The 14,326-nt window shown below is 35.8% G+C and overlaps 1 long non-coding RNA gene across 1 annotated transcript; it reads left to right on the top strand.

The window, feature by feature from the left end:
* The first annotated feature begins 1,812 nt into the window (after window positions 1-1,812).
* On the top strand, window positions 1,813-7,935 carry LOC124994088 (uncharacterized). The gene is made up of 3 exons (XR_007110450.1): window positions 1,813-2,092; window positions 2,857-2,918; window positions 3,588-7,935. It is a non-coding gene; the product is annotated as an uncharacterized LOC124994088 (long non-coding RNA).
* The last annotated feature ends 6,391 nt before the right edge of the window (window positions 7,936-14,326 follow it).

The following is a 14,326-nucleotide window of genomic DNA, read 5'->3' as shown; positions in this document are numbered from 1 at the left end:
GTTGACTTGCCCTTTAAAAATGATAGTGAGTTCTCCTCTAAAATGCTGTTCTTTATAATTCCTTCTGAAAGTACAAAGTAATTTACTTCCCTTCTTTAGCCACTAAAATGAGACTGATTACATCGTAGTGACCAATACCTACACTTTATTTTGCAAAGGATGCCCTTGATCCATTTGTCTTTCCCATTTGAACTCCCTAGACATCCCGTTTATGTAAGCATCTCTTGCTAATGAAAGGAAGGTTCTTGGTTTATTTTAACCCGAGTTCCCTCATTCTGAGCCAGTTTAAGCAGGTCTTAATACCTTACTTGCTTCCCAACTCAAAATCACATTCCAACTGCTTCAAAGAATAATAGAAAGCTTCTACATGTTTCACAGGGAGGAAAAATGTTTATATTTCACACTGCCCTAGTAAATTATCCTTCTCCCAATTCACCTTTGAATATTTCTTCTTCCCCAAAGTTCCTCTTCCATTAAGATCTTGGTCCCTGTAAGTGTCTACCTTTGTCTTTTCCTTTTTTTTAATCATAAGTTTCTACCATTGTAGTCACGATACACCACATCTCCTAAACTCGACTGCACCATTCAATAAAATAGAAGTCAAACAAAGGCTTCTTAATCTTCCTAAGTGTGTTACTGAAGGCCTTAATTAATTCCCCAAATTTGTATATATCTCAGAAGATGATTCTTCCATTTAATATTAATTGTCTATTATCATACCACAAATTATACTCAAACCTCATGGCTTAAAAACAACATTTTTAGTTCCTAGTTTCTGTGGATCAGGAATCTGGGCAAGACTTGGCTAGATGCCTGGGGCTTGGGATATATCACAACATAGCAATAAAGGTGCTGATAAGGACGGCAGTCACTTGAGAACTCAACTATAAAAGGATCCATTTCCAAGATTGCTTATGTGGTTACTGGTGAGATTCAATTCCTCCTGAACTGTTGAACTGAAGGTCTCCTTTCCTCCCTGGCTTTTGGATCGGGGCTTCCCTTAGATTTGCTATGTGACTTTCCAAAGATCAGTTCACAACCTGGCAGTTTGGTTCATCAGAGCAAGATACCAGAGGAGACCAAGAGGGTACAAGTAAGAGAGAAGTCATGACAGCTATAACCTCATCTCAGAAGGGCAGCTCAGCACTGCTCACTACGTTCTCTTTCTTAGAAACAAGTCATCAAGTCCAGCCCACACAGGAATGGATGGAAACACAGACGGGTGTGACTAATAAGGGGTGATAATCCCCGCAGGCCATTTTAGGACACCTCCTGCTCCCAGATACATTCCGCATGATGTCTCGTTAGCTGGTGCCTGTTTACAATTAGTTTATAGCATCCACGTACCTAGTGATGCTTGTTTAATTGCCATCATTCTTTAGGCGTTATGTCTCGAGTTGTAATTGCCAAGAGAGAGATAATCATGGCTGTTAGCTCCCTGTATGTAGCTCTGGTCACAACTTTGTCAATTCCATGAAAGAAGGAAGATACACTTTTTTCTCTTGTCATCATAAATATAAGCATTGAAAAACATCACTTTGCTTATATACCGAATCAAAATAAAGAAAGGGCCTGCCAGGGAGAAGGAAAACCCTGGGGGACGGTGTATTGGTTAATGTCCTTAGTTCCAAACAACAGACTCCATTCTGAGTCATCTAAGCAGAAAAAATGTTTTGTTCGAGGTTATTGCTAGAGTGATCAAAGAGTCAGATTTCAAAGATATGCAGACAGATCCAACACCCAGCCCTGATTCAGAGGATTCTCTAAGGAGAACTGCTCTGCTTGTGAGCATTTCATCTGGTCACCAGAAGCTCTGCCCCTACAATCCTTGGAGGATTGAATGATTGGATACCTCTCTTTCTCTCTCTCTCTCTCTCTCTCTCTCTCTCTCTCTCTCGCTCTCGCTCTCTCTCTCTCTCTCTCACACACACACACACACACACATACATGCGAACCTGTTGAAAAACAATATCCTTTGGTGTTGCCTCACCTTTACATCCAGTTAGAACCTGAATAAGTCTAAATATAAGATAGAGGTCAAAGTCTGCAAAACAGCCTGAGAATCCAAGTTTTCTGTTTATTACTTGAAAAGGTGAGATTCCTAACATGCAAAATATCCAACCTACGAGAATATTGCATTTCAGAGCTATTGGGCAGCTTCAGTTGATGAATGTAATTCTTATCAAGTGAACAGGAAGTGGTAAAACTGCTTCACACTGGTCTCTGGCTGTGTGAACACAGAACCAAGTAAAAATGTTACTTTGGTGTTCTGCTTCTCCAGGAGGGCTGTTTTTTTTTTTTTTTTTTTCCTCACTGCTTGCACTAAGACTTCTTGGTCTAAGGTAAGTTAATTTCATAGAGATTTTTCTTGGCTCCTTTATTCTCTAACAGGAGCTGTCTCTCTATTTGACTATTTTGGTTTGACATCGAAAGAGTTTCCTTGGGGATCAGTTCTGTTAAAAGCAGTTATGAGCATAGCATGCTTAGAAGGAATGGAGGTTTTCTTGCTCTATGAGCAATCTCAATACATAAATAGTATTTTAAGTGAGATGAAGGGATTCCAGAAATCATGTAAATAAAGGAAAATATATATGAAGTACAGTGAACATTTTTATCTGGACTATGAAGAATGATCAGTAAAATTCTCAATCTACTGTATTCCTTTTAGATTTGTAGACCCAGTTCTTTCTTGATTTCTGTATAAACTGATGCATTTAGCCAGAAGCAGCTAAACTCCAAAGGTGCTCTCTCTCATAGTTCAGCTGGAAGAGGTAACAGGAACTGAGTGATCTCTTTGCAAGATTTTCAGTACTGCTTCACAGATCACATCCTTTTTATTTTCTTTGTCCTTTTCAGAGGTAACTAAGAGCCTGTTAAACATCATTCGGTATGCCGTGAGCTTTACAGAATTTCCACTGGTATGTTAAATTCTTCTTCCAAGCACATTTTTTTTTCATTGTTTTTTTCTCCTTTCACTTTCATGATGATCTAGGGAAAAGCCTGCTAATCATCTCTCACAGTCTTTAAATTTTCCAAAATAGTATATCGAATATATCATGTTCTAAGCAGACATTTTTTTCTAAGAAAGGAATGATTTAACCATAGAATAATTGTATTACATGAAAGATTTTACTATGCTCTTAATACAAGAAAAATGACTCTTCCATGACTGCAGAGTCCAAATATGGATAGGAATGCTGGGAAAAGAAACCGTAATTCACTGAGATATCACATTATCAGGTGCTCTCTTTCCAGTAGACTTTTCCAAGGTGGACTGAGCTGAATGTAGGATGACTCATAAAGGAGAAATAGAAGCAATTACAGTTGAGGGCAAGTAGTTCAGGCAGAGAGATTGAAGAGGGAAAAGATAAACTGTAGAGAGAATTTAAAAAAATAATTTATCATTGCAAGCAGACTCTGCCCTAAAATATTAACCATTTGGTTTCCAGCAGATCTTATGCTTTTCCTCTGCACCCTTTCAACCCCATTTATGATTTGAGTTCCTAGTACAGCTGAACTTAGAGAGTTCTGGATCTCTCCTGGAAGGAAAATAGATGGGGTCTGTTTTTGTGTAACTCTATTTGAAGGTGTCCTGGAAGGATCATGAAAGAAACAAACTGGTTCTCGAGTGGTATTTCAAATACTGTAGCAGATGGGCAGGTAAGTTATCTTGGTATAGTGACTCTTTTCTGATATTTACTGTGCTTCATACCTTAGAGCAATTGGCTTGTTCTTCAACATGGGTAAAGATAGTAATCTTTCAGTGGAAGGGGTCAAAGAATGATGTGGGCAGGAGTTATTTACTTAGGAATCCAGAAGAAATGCTTGTGTCTAAGACTATCTGACAGAAAGTTGATAGTGATGTAGGTGGAATTATTCCCTACTGACTAGTTGATTCTCTGATTTTCTCACTGTGAATACAGTTGATTGGCATGATTACATATCTTCTGCCATGTGTGTTTCTTAGTTCTAGTGTAATGCAGATATTAAGAAAAAGCTACTTGTTGAAAACTTGCAATGGTCTTTTGTGAGCTGAATGAACTCATGAACAGTCAAGGGTGAGGTACTTTGGCTGTTCTGGGATTTATATTTGCACTTTGGTGTCTTAAATATTGTCCTACATAATTGCTGCAGTTTTTCATCATTTTAGACTAGTTGGAGAAACCCAAACTCAGAAGACACGAGTGACCACAATTGGGAAATGTATTCAGTTTTCTGGAAAGGGCTTTTTGTGAATCATGTTCTAGTTATGACAGGATAAGGGAAAGTAAAATAGTAAATACTTAAATATGTGAAATTATAAGGGAAAATTTTGTGTTGGTGAAATAACATTGCTGTAGTTAAGTGCAGATGACTAAATGATTATATTGGGCTATATATGGTAGTCAAAGATGTACTTCTTGAACATCAGCTGGCATTCAAATAATCCTGTGTTATGTGGACCATATTCAACACATGAAGTGTGGTAGGGGGGAATCTAACCAACTGTTTTGGTTCTGCTGTTACTAGTGATAAAAAATTAATTTGCTCTGTAAATTTGCCATTATAGGGTTCATCATTCTAACTTTTAAATATTGATTTTGTTTTTGCTTTCTGATGGCCAAACTTTAAATAAGGTGTTTATTACATGTGTAACTTTTGATAGCATCTGTCTTGTTCAGCAGGGGAAGCCAATGAAGCTGCTGATACCTCTTGATTTCTGGCTTATTAAACTTCAGAAAGAAACAGGCTTTCCTTCTAGATTTTTGTAGTTTCTTTTCCTGTCATGAGTTGACATAGGAAGCACTGGAGCCCATGGAAAAACGGAAAGAATCAAAACAAACAAAATCACGTTGGAATTTTGGAAACATTTGTGAGTATCTAGTTTATGTCAAGTTTTGGATATTGTGCAGGTGATCTATATGGGCCCAAATTTTCTAAAAATATCTCCATGAACATAAGAAAAATATTGGAAACCATCATCCTCTTTAAATTCCAATTTTCTTAACATTTGACCAATTAAAAACATCAGATATGAGTGCATAATTCCAATATGAGGAACTTTGAAAGTTCATGATAATAGTTTAAATGTGAAATGAACAGTTTACAAAAATCACTAGCTTAATAATGACAGGTAATGGTAATATCATCTACACTTTCTGGCATGTAAATTTTTATAACTTTATTAATAAGCCTGTTTCTTTTTTTGTCTTGTTTAACCTGGCATTACTTTGTCAATACTCATAAGAAAAAGATCAATATATTTCTTTCAGCTTCCCACATCTGCCTAATATTTTTGATTGAACTTATCTCTTGCTTCATTCTCCAGGATATTTCTTGGACTCTGTATTTCTTATTAAAGTTGAACAGAGAAATGAAAAACCTTAGGCATAACTGCAGATGCAGCCAGAAACTTCAACTGGTATTCTTTTCACATGTCACATTAATTTTAAGATTGGGTCATCTCTTAAGTATAATATGTATAACTCAGTTGAATTTCCTATTCTTTTTAGGAAATAAATGTCTTCCCTTTAAGGCTTCACTATAACTCGTCTGTTCTGAAAAGTTATCTGTTCATATCTACTTGGACATTTCCTAAGCAAATTATCTTTGAAACACTAGACAAACCAATGACAGGATGGCTTGAAGCAAAGGATAAATTTTCTGCTGAAAACTGGCTCTCACCAGACTCCTAAGTGGAATCAGAGAGGGAAAGAGAGGTCAAAGGAAGCACAAGTGCTACTTGAAACAAGGAGTGACACTTTGAGGGTGGCTTGCGTTCTTGAGGAGACTCCAGACACACTGCAATCAGAAAACCAACATTAGCCCCAGACAGGATGCATGAGTCAAGGGCATCTAAAGGAGATGGAACACGTGGCATCCAGGCATTTGCGACTTTCCAATTGCCAGGCTCCACTTGCGGTTCATGCTGCTGGTTGGAGCATACTGGAAAGAAAACATAAATGGTTTAAATTGGGTAGCAGAGCTAACAATTCTCATGTGACTTTCTGAAAAGATGAGGAATGAAACTGTCAGAACCATTGGAAGCCTTAAGTCTGCTGGGGCAGGGGACAAAAGAACAATTTTTGGCACCAGTAAACAGAACAGGGACTATGCCATATATGGACCAGAGACAAGACTTCCAAGCAAAATTCCTATGATCTCAAAACTCATGCTACTCATACAGCTATATTGAATTCCATTCAATACCAAAGTAGAACCTTAAGCCAGTTTATCTGGTTTGGCTTTGAAGCAGCAATAAAAACCAGGAAACTTCCTGACCTGGGTCATTTCTAAAAGGAGTTGTTTTCTTTTAACTTTTCCCATTTTAAGAGCAGTTATACTGACAGGTATGTGTGTGAAAGAGTGTGGTGAAGAGGGAATTTGCTAACACAGGAAACTTGTCTAGGAATCCTCCAAATTTACTGTAGGTCTGGCCTTTAAGCAATCACAGTATGAGTAGTAGACACAATGGTATAAAACAAATATTATTTGCAATCAGATGTGGTAGATACCAATAGGTTTCAAGAATCAGATTGGTTTCATTCTTTGGTGACCTTGGTGACCTCGTTGCATCCAAATGACATCTGGGAGTAGAAACTCCATTCACACGGAAAGAGGGTAAACAAATGGTGCAGCAAAGTCCATTTTGTGAGGAACTGTCTTACAACACTTGACAAGTAACTTTTCTATTTAGATGAATTCTGCTCCAATTAGTCCTTCTGGAAAACAAAAGTGTCATGGTTCTCTACTGTTGAGTTGCAAGAAAAGTCACCATTTTGAGAGGGTTCAAAGTCAGCTTTTGGAAAGAGTTATTCAACAGCAGTAGTGTTAAGAAAATGAATAGCCATTACTTCTTTTGAAAAGAAATATGTTTATAATATTTTACAAAATATATTTCATATATTAATTTTTTCTCCTTTAGATTACTTTATTTCTGCTGAGGGTATCTTAGATAGTTCACTGTTGATTATAAACAGTGAGAAAAAGAATAAGTGAGAGTAAAATCAACTTAGTTTCTAGTTTTTATTTTATTAGCTTTTTAAAACAACCATAAAGAAAAAATGATTAAAATAAGTGATTCATATTAACGAAATTCAATATTCAAGGATTCCCATGGCTTTCTTCCACATGGTCTACTATACCTGGACAAGGAGATCCTAAGTGGATGAAAACCAAACCTGTCTTGTCATTAATCCCATTTCTTTAGGACTCTTATCAAATAATATGTAAAATGTGCTATACTATCTTAAGTCAAATTTTCTTTTGAAATAGGAATCTTAGAATGCTTTAATCAAAGAAGATTTGGAGTATTTCTGGTCCCTACCAGTGGATGGAATACATTTTATTGGTTAAAGGACCTCCATGAGGAGCATTAACTCACTGGACACAGTTGATCCTGGTCTCTAAGAGAAGAGTCCATTGTTATTAATGACTCAAAAACAATGTAAACTTGGCTATAATTTATTGCTTTAAATTTTGCATTAACTTCATTAGCAATTGTTAATCATCACTTTTTCCCACTTCTTCCTAGTTCTTCTATTAATAGCCTTAATAATATGTTTTTTCCTATAAAAATATGTTGAGTATTTCTCCCAATATACTTGTGTTCCATAAAAATCACATCAAAATGAAATTAAAATCATCAGTACAGTAATGAAATTTCTTTCAGCTAACTGATTTCTATGAAATTGGTTCTAACTTCTTTTTAGGTTTTGAAGATGAGAGTCATTTACTATCTTTGTGACTTTAAGTACCTGCCTAATGACAGACAGAAGCTGTAGCCTGGGTGTGGATTTTTCACACATACATGTTTAGAGAATCTATGCTCACCTAAAAATTAAATATTTGTTGCCTGTAGAATCTGGTGGACCCTTGCAGAAGGTAGTAAAAAAAAAAAAAAAAAAAAGTTAAAATGACAAAAACGACAACAGCAACAACAACAAAATCCCTCTACTCAGAAATTGTTTACCCCATAAGAATCAAATTACCAAATATTTAATTCTCTGGGCTATTCATTTTCGAATGTCACTCTTCCCTGCAATTTCCCTGAGCAGAGTGAAGTTTTCTTCCATTTAAGTACTAGATTTATTTTTGAAGCAAATTAGAATTCACTGCAGAAGGGAGCACTGTGGGAGTTTGGGGTATGACGTTTTGGCAAAGAGTGCATGAGAAACTTTCACCATGGGTATCTCTGGTCCCACTGGAGAGAAATACCAGGAATGTGGTGCCTCAATCTGTTCTCAGAAGACTTAGTGCTCGAAATTCACACACCCCCAGGCTTTAGATAAGAGTCTACCAAGAGCCTACTCCTCGTGGCTGCTACTCCACATCCTAAGAGGCATTTCCACCTTTGGATGGATATGCTGGACCATCTGGGCCGATGTCCGAGCTCAGCGACTCTTATTTGCTAACTAAGAAGAGAGAAAACAATGAAAGTGAGGGAGGACAAGTCAAAAACAACACACTCTATTTTAAAAAATAACTCAGGTAAAAATGTTGGTACTATAGTTTGAATGGAGAATGCCTTCCGAGGTCCATGTGTTAAAAGCTTCAGTTCCCAGGGTAGGGGTGGGACATTTTAAGATTTGCAGCATAGTAGGAGGTTGCCAGGTCATTGGAATGGTGCCCTTGAAAGGGATTATGGCAACCTGATCTCTTCACCTTTCTCTCTTTTCCTTCCTGGTCATGGAATTTCTCCACCAGGTGCTCCCTGTCAGGATATGCTGCCTTCAAACAGGCCCCAAAGCAGCGTGATCAAACAACTGATTGAAACCTTCTAAACTGTGATTCAAAACAAACCCTTTCTCCTTTGCAGTTGATTATCTGTGTATTTGTTACAGGCACAGAAAGCCGAAGGACATAGTCAGCTTACAAAAGAAGAACTTCCTTTGATCAGAGTTCACTGTCCTTTTTCCTTCTTCTACACTGTGTATGATCCGTTTTAGGAAGAAGAAAATTGCTGCATATAGATTGAAGCCTTGATTTTTCTCATGAGTGTTTTTTTCTCATGTGTCTTCTCTTTCCTTTCGTTTGCTTCACCAATTATGTAGAAAAGCCTCTTTTATTTCTATTGCTGAGTGTTTCAAAAAACCAGCCAAATGTTCAGATTGTCTATATGTTTCAATTAAGCTCTAAATTGACATGAGATTTTTCAATAAAAAATCTATTTAATATAGAATTCTACTCCAAAATATATTGAGTTTAGACAATAGAATGGACTTCGGCCTCAGAACTATCAGTCATGTTAGGTTGACAGATGTGGAGGTGATCAAGCACATGTTTATTGAGAAAGACTTTTGTGTCAGGGACAATGTTAACCACAAATGTAACGGGAATGGCCATGTGTATATTGTGATTACAAGGTACCAGGTCATGGTCTAAGCATATTGATACTCAAGATACTTGATAAAATTTGGTTGTTATTTATTTCTTTTTGCAGATGAGGAAAGAGAAGAGGAATGGAAACATTCCTACCAGGTCACACAACTATAAATGGCAGGCCTTGGATTTAAAACTGACATATTGGTTCTAGAAATTGTGGTTCGTATGTATGTGTGTATGTGTATTTGTGTGTGTGTGGGTTATCTGTACTTTAAAAATAGTTTAGGGTATGGGGAAGGAATGATAGTAGAGTGAAATAGAGATTATTACCTCATGTACATGTATGACTGCATGACCAATGTGATCTTGCAATATGTATAATCAGAAAAATGAGAGATTACACTCTATGTATGATTTATCAAAATGTATAAATGTGTTCTACTATCATGTACAACTAATTAGAACAAATAAAATAATTAAAAATAGTTTTACAAGTCACTGTGAGAAGGTTTTCATTTTTGTCTTTCTTCAGTTATTAGAATTCTGTTATTAAGTGTATTAATTATCTTGTAATGTGTAAAATATTGCACCAAATCTTACAGGCTTTAAAAAAAATCAAACAACATTTATCATTTGATTCTTGCTGTGAGTTAGGAATCCAAGCATAGCTTAGCTATGATTTCTGCCTCAAAGTTTCTCACTTTGTTTTCTCACTTTGTTGCAGTGAAAGTGTTGGCAGAGACCTCAGTCTTATCTGAAGGCACAACCGGGGGAGGATCCTCTTCCAAGTTCATGCACATGGTTACTGGCAGGTTTCAGTTCCTCAGTCAGTTGTACTGAGGGCCTCTGGTCTTTGCTGGCTACTGGCCAGAGGCCTCCTGCTGGTACTTGCTGTGTGGGCCTGCCAATGGGCAGCTCTCGACATGTCAGCCAGCATAAAGTAAGATTTATGATAGCACAGTTGACATGTTTGTTTTAGCACAGGCCTGTTTTACTAAAACAGGTATTTTATTCTCTGGCCTTTACTCCTTTGAGCAGAATTTGTATATTTGAAAGACCCTTGCAATCAACTACTTGATAGTGTAAAGATGTTAGAAGGCAGTGTTCAGTGGTGCTTAGAGGCCATGCACATGTGTAGAAAATCTTTTTAAGTCTTTGAATAGTATGGACCACACAATAGGTTTGTAATTAACCCTTGTTAGCTAATTAAATTTCATAGTATAACCCAATCAGACTGAATCCAGTGTATTTTAGAGAATAAGTAAATTAAACTCTGTAAGAAAAAGGCTATTTATTTATTTACATGTGCATATAGGTTAAATACATAATTAAAAGGAAATGTTGAAAAATTTTTTTGAGACTTTCAAATATGCAAGCATTTCTAATGTGCTTCAGTCTTATTGATTCTGAACTCTGATTAACTTTTTTAAAAATGTGTAGATGTGCGTCTTTGTAACATTGTCATTGATAAAAATATTTTTTCAGAGAATATAGGTAACAATTATCATTTGTTATATAAGGGAAGAGTATCTTCAAGAAAATGTGTATCTTCTTTCATTTATTGAGAATTTCTATGGGCATAGATGCTCAGCTCTGTGAGGAGTTCAGAAATGAATCAGATCTCTGCTTTCATGAAAAGAGTTGGGGTTTCAAAATGAGAGACACAAAGAAATTAATTTCTCTGGGACTCAATTTTCTCATCTATGTAATAAAATAACATTAATACTTATCAAATATTTATAAAAGACTTAAAATACATAATATGTGTGACATTCCTTGAGCATAGTTAAGGTTTGACAAATACAACTCTTCACTTTCCATCCCCTTACCCAGCTCTATTTGCTGCCATGGGGTTTAGTGGGGGAGAAAAGGGTTCCTATAATTGAAACACTAGGTAGAATGACCAATGCCCATATGAGGATCAAATGAATCAGTTATGGATTTATAAAATGAGAATATCTTTCTTGGAATTATTGCCAAGTGATAGACTGAGTATATTACATAGACTCTGGCTCCCCTAATGGACTCTTGGAAAAAATAGAAAATATTGTGAGTTAGGTTAAAATTAAGTTTAAAATAATTGCAATAATTGGAAGGATTGAACAGTTTGTCTCTGGGATTTTTTTTTTTTTCAGGTGAAGTTTCTGTTCATCCTATGGTAAAGAGTCTTCATATAATTCATATAATTGGTTATTCTGGTTCTGCCCTGGATAACTTATTAAGTTTCCCTCTTAGCCCCTGAACATGGTGCAAAGAATCGTAGGTATTTATTAGAGAAATGAGGGGGAAAAAAACAATAAAGCAAAGGCAACATAAGTGAAAACAAAGATGTAATTTGCATTTGGAAAGTTTATAGACTCAATTAAATTAGGAATTAAAAACATTGGCCTTTGAAGGACAATCTATAGATTAGGAGAAAATATAGTCTAATAAGGAACTAATATCGAAAATATATAGGAAACTCAAAAAACTCTCAATTGTGAGAAAAGAACCCAATCAAAAATAGGCAAAGGACCAAACCTATACACTTCAAGAAAGCATACAAATAGCTACAGACATGTGAAAAAAGTACACATTAAATACTGATTGTCAGTGAGGGACCAATTAAAACCACTATGAGCTATTATCTTATACCTGTTAGAATAGCCACTGTAAAAAAAAGATGGAAGGTAAGTGTTGATAAGGGAGTGGTAGAAAGGAAATCTTTGTATACTGTTGGCAGGAATGTAAATTAATATAACCATTATGAAAAACAGTGAATTACCATATGATCCAGTAATTCTACTTCTGGATATATATCCATAGGAATCAAAATTAGCATCTCAGAGATATACCTGTACTCCCATGTTCATTGCAGCACTATTTAAAATAGCCAAGATGAGGATGTGGGGACAAGTGTACAGTTAATCATACATTGTTGGTGGGACTACAAATTGGTGGAACCACTCTGGAGAGCAGTATGGAGATTCCTCAAAAAAATAAGAATGGAACCACCATATGAACCAGCTATCCCACTCCTCAGTATATATCCAAAGTTCTAAAATCAGCATACTACAGTGATGCAGCCACATCAATGTTTATAGCAGCACAATTCACCATAACCAAGCTATGGAGCCAATCCAGGTGCGCTTCAAGAGATGCATGAGTGAAAGAAAATGTTGTCTGTATATACAATGGAATATTACTCAGCCATATAGAAGCACTTGATGACATTTTCCAGTAAATGGATGGAAGTGTAAATTATTATGGTAAGGGAAATAAGCTAGTCCCCAAAAGTCAAAGGTCAAATGTTTTCTCTAATATGACAAAACTAATCTAAAATAAGGGATGGGTATCTAAAAGGACAGAAGAAAGATCAGTGGAGTAGGGGAAAGGGGGAAGGGAGGAAGGATAGAATAGTGAAAAGAAGGGGAATGAATCTGACCTAACTTTCCTATGTATATATATGAATATACCACAGTGAGTCTCACCATTGTGTATATCCACAGGACGTTAATTTAAAAAAAAATCTATAAATGGTAGAAAGATCAGTAGAATAGAAGGAAGGGAAGAGGAGGTGGGAGGAAATGAAGGAAGGGAAGTACTGGGGACTGAATTAGAACAAATTATATTCCATGCTTTATAATTATGTCAAAATGAATCCTATTGGCATGTATAACTAAAAAACCAATAAAACAAATTTAAAAATAGCCAAGATATAGAAGTATCCCAGTGTTCATCATCAGTTGAATGGATAAATATATCTTTATATACATATAAATATAAATATATCATACATGTGAATCTCTCTCTCTCTCTACACACACACACACACACACACACACACACACACACAGAATGGAATACTATTCAGGTTTAAAAAGGGGGAAATCCTGTTATTTACAACAACATAGATGAACCTGGAGAATGCTATGTTGAATGAAATAAGCCAAGTCCAGACAGATGCCTCATGCTCTTGGTTCCATGTGGGATTCATAGAAGTAGAGAGTGGATCTACCATTACCAGAGCCTGGGTGAGGTGGGATGGATAAAGGTGAGATATTGATCAAAGGGTACAGGAAAAAAAAGATTTTAATGATCTGTTGCACAGAATGATGACTATAATATAGAATGACACATTGTGTATTTAAAAAAGAATGTTGACCTTTGAAATGTAATCAATTGTCTCCTGTTATTTGCAATTTCATAATGACTGTAAATATATATGTACAATATGAGAAACAAAATAAAAATTTTGAATGACAGCTTAAGCTCATGTCCTAAGAATAAATACCAAATTTAAAAGTCTCAACTGATATTTCCTTTGTGAAGTTGCTGTGCATAATTGCAATATGGGAACAGAACTGAAAGAATCTGTTTGTCCTTGAAATTGGTGTTTAAGGCATTCATGTTTGAGACCCTTTCTTCTGTTGTTATCTTGATTTAGGATTAAAAAATGAATATTTGATCTGAATACAAAAGTTGATGGAATTTACAATACTGTGCTATAGCTCTCCTCCCATATTGATGATGATATGATAAATAGATTCTATTTTGATGTTGAGACACTGTCAACAATAAAATGCAATTGAACATTTAGAAGCACTGCTGTCTATAAACCTGAAACTTGTGAAAGATGGTACTAAGGCATTGCTGCTGCCAGTCATGATAATAATGGTCATAACTGCAATAATTGCAACCATTTTTAACATATATGTTAACATATATGTTAGGCATATTTCTAATCACTTTATATGTAACTTATTTCATATATAAAGTGAAGTAATTAATAATATTTTTATTATTTTACAGATAAGGAAATTGAGTAATAGTAAATTTTAGTATTTGTGCTTAAGCCATAGATTTGGTGAGCAGCACCCCACAGTATCCCCAACATTCAACCTTAATATCCATATCTCCCAGCATTCGACCTTAATAAAATCTGTACCTCTGTGCTATGCTATGCTGCCTCTCTGAGAAGAGTGTAGGTATTTGATAATGGAAGAACAGATCTGTTAAAACTTCTTTGGGATTTGGGCTCATA

Source organism: Sciurus carolinensis, chromosome 10, assembly GCF_902686445.1.
Source record: "Sciurus carolinensis chromosome 10, mSciCar1.2, whole genome shotgun sequence".
Classification (NCBI taxonomy): Eukaryota; Metazoa; Chordata; class Mammalia; order Rodentia; family Sciuridae; genus Sciurus; species Sciurus carolinensis.
Note: the sequence above shows the minus strand (reverse complement) of the source record. Positions and strands in the feature narration are given on the sequence as shown.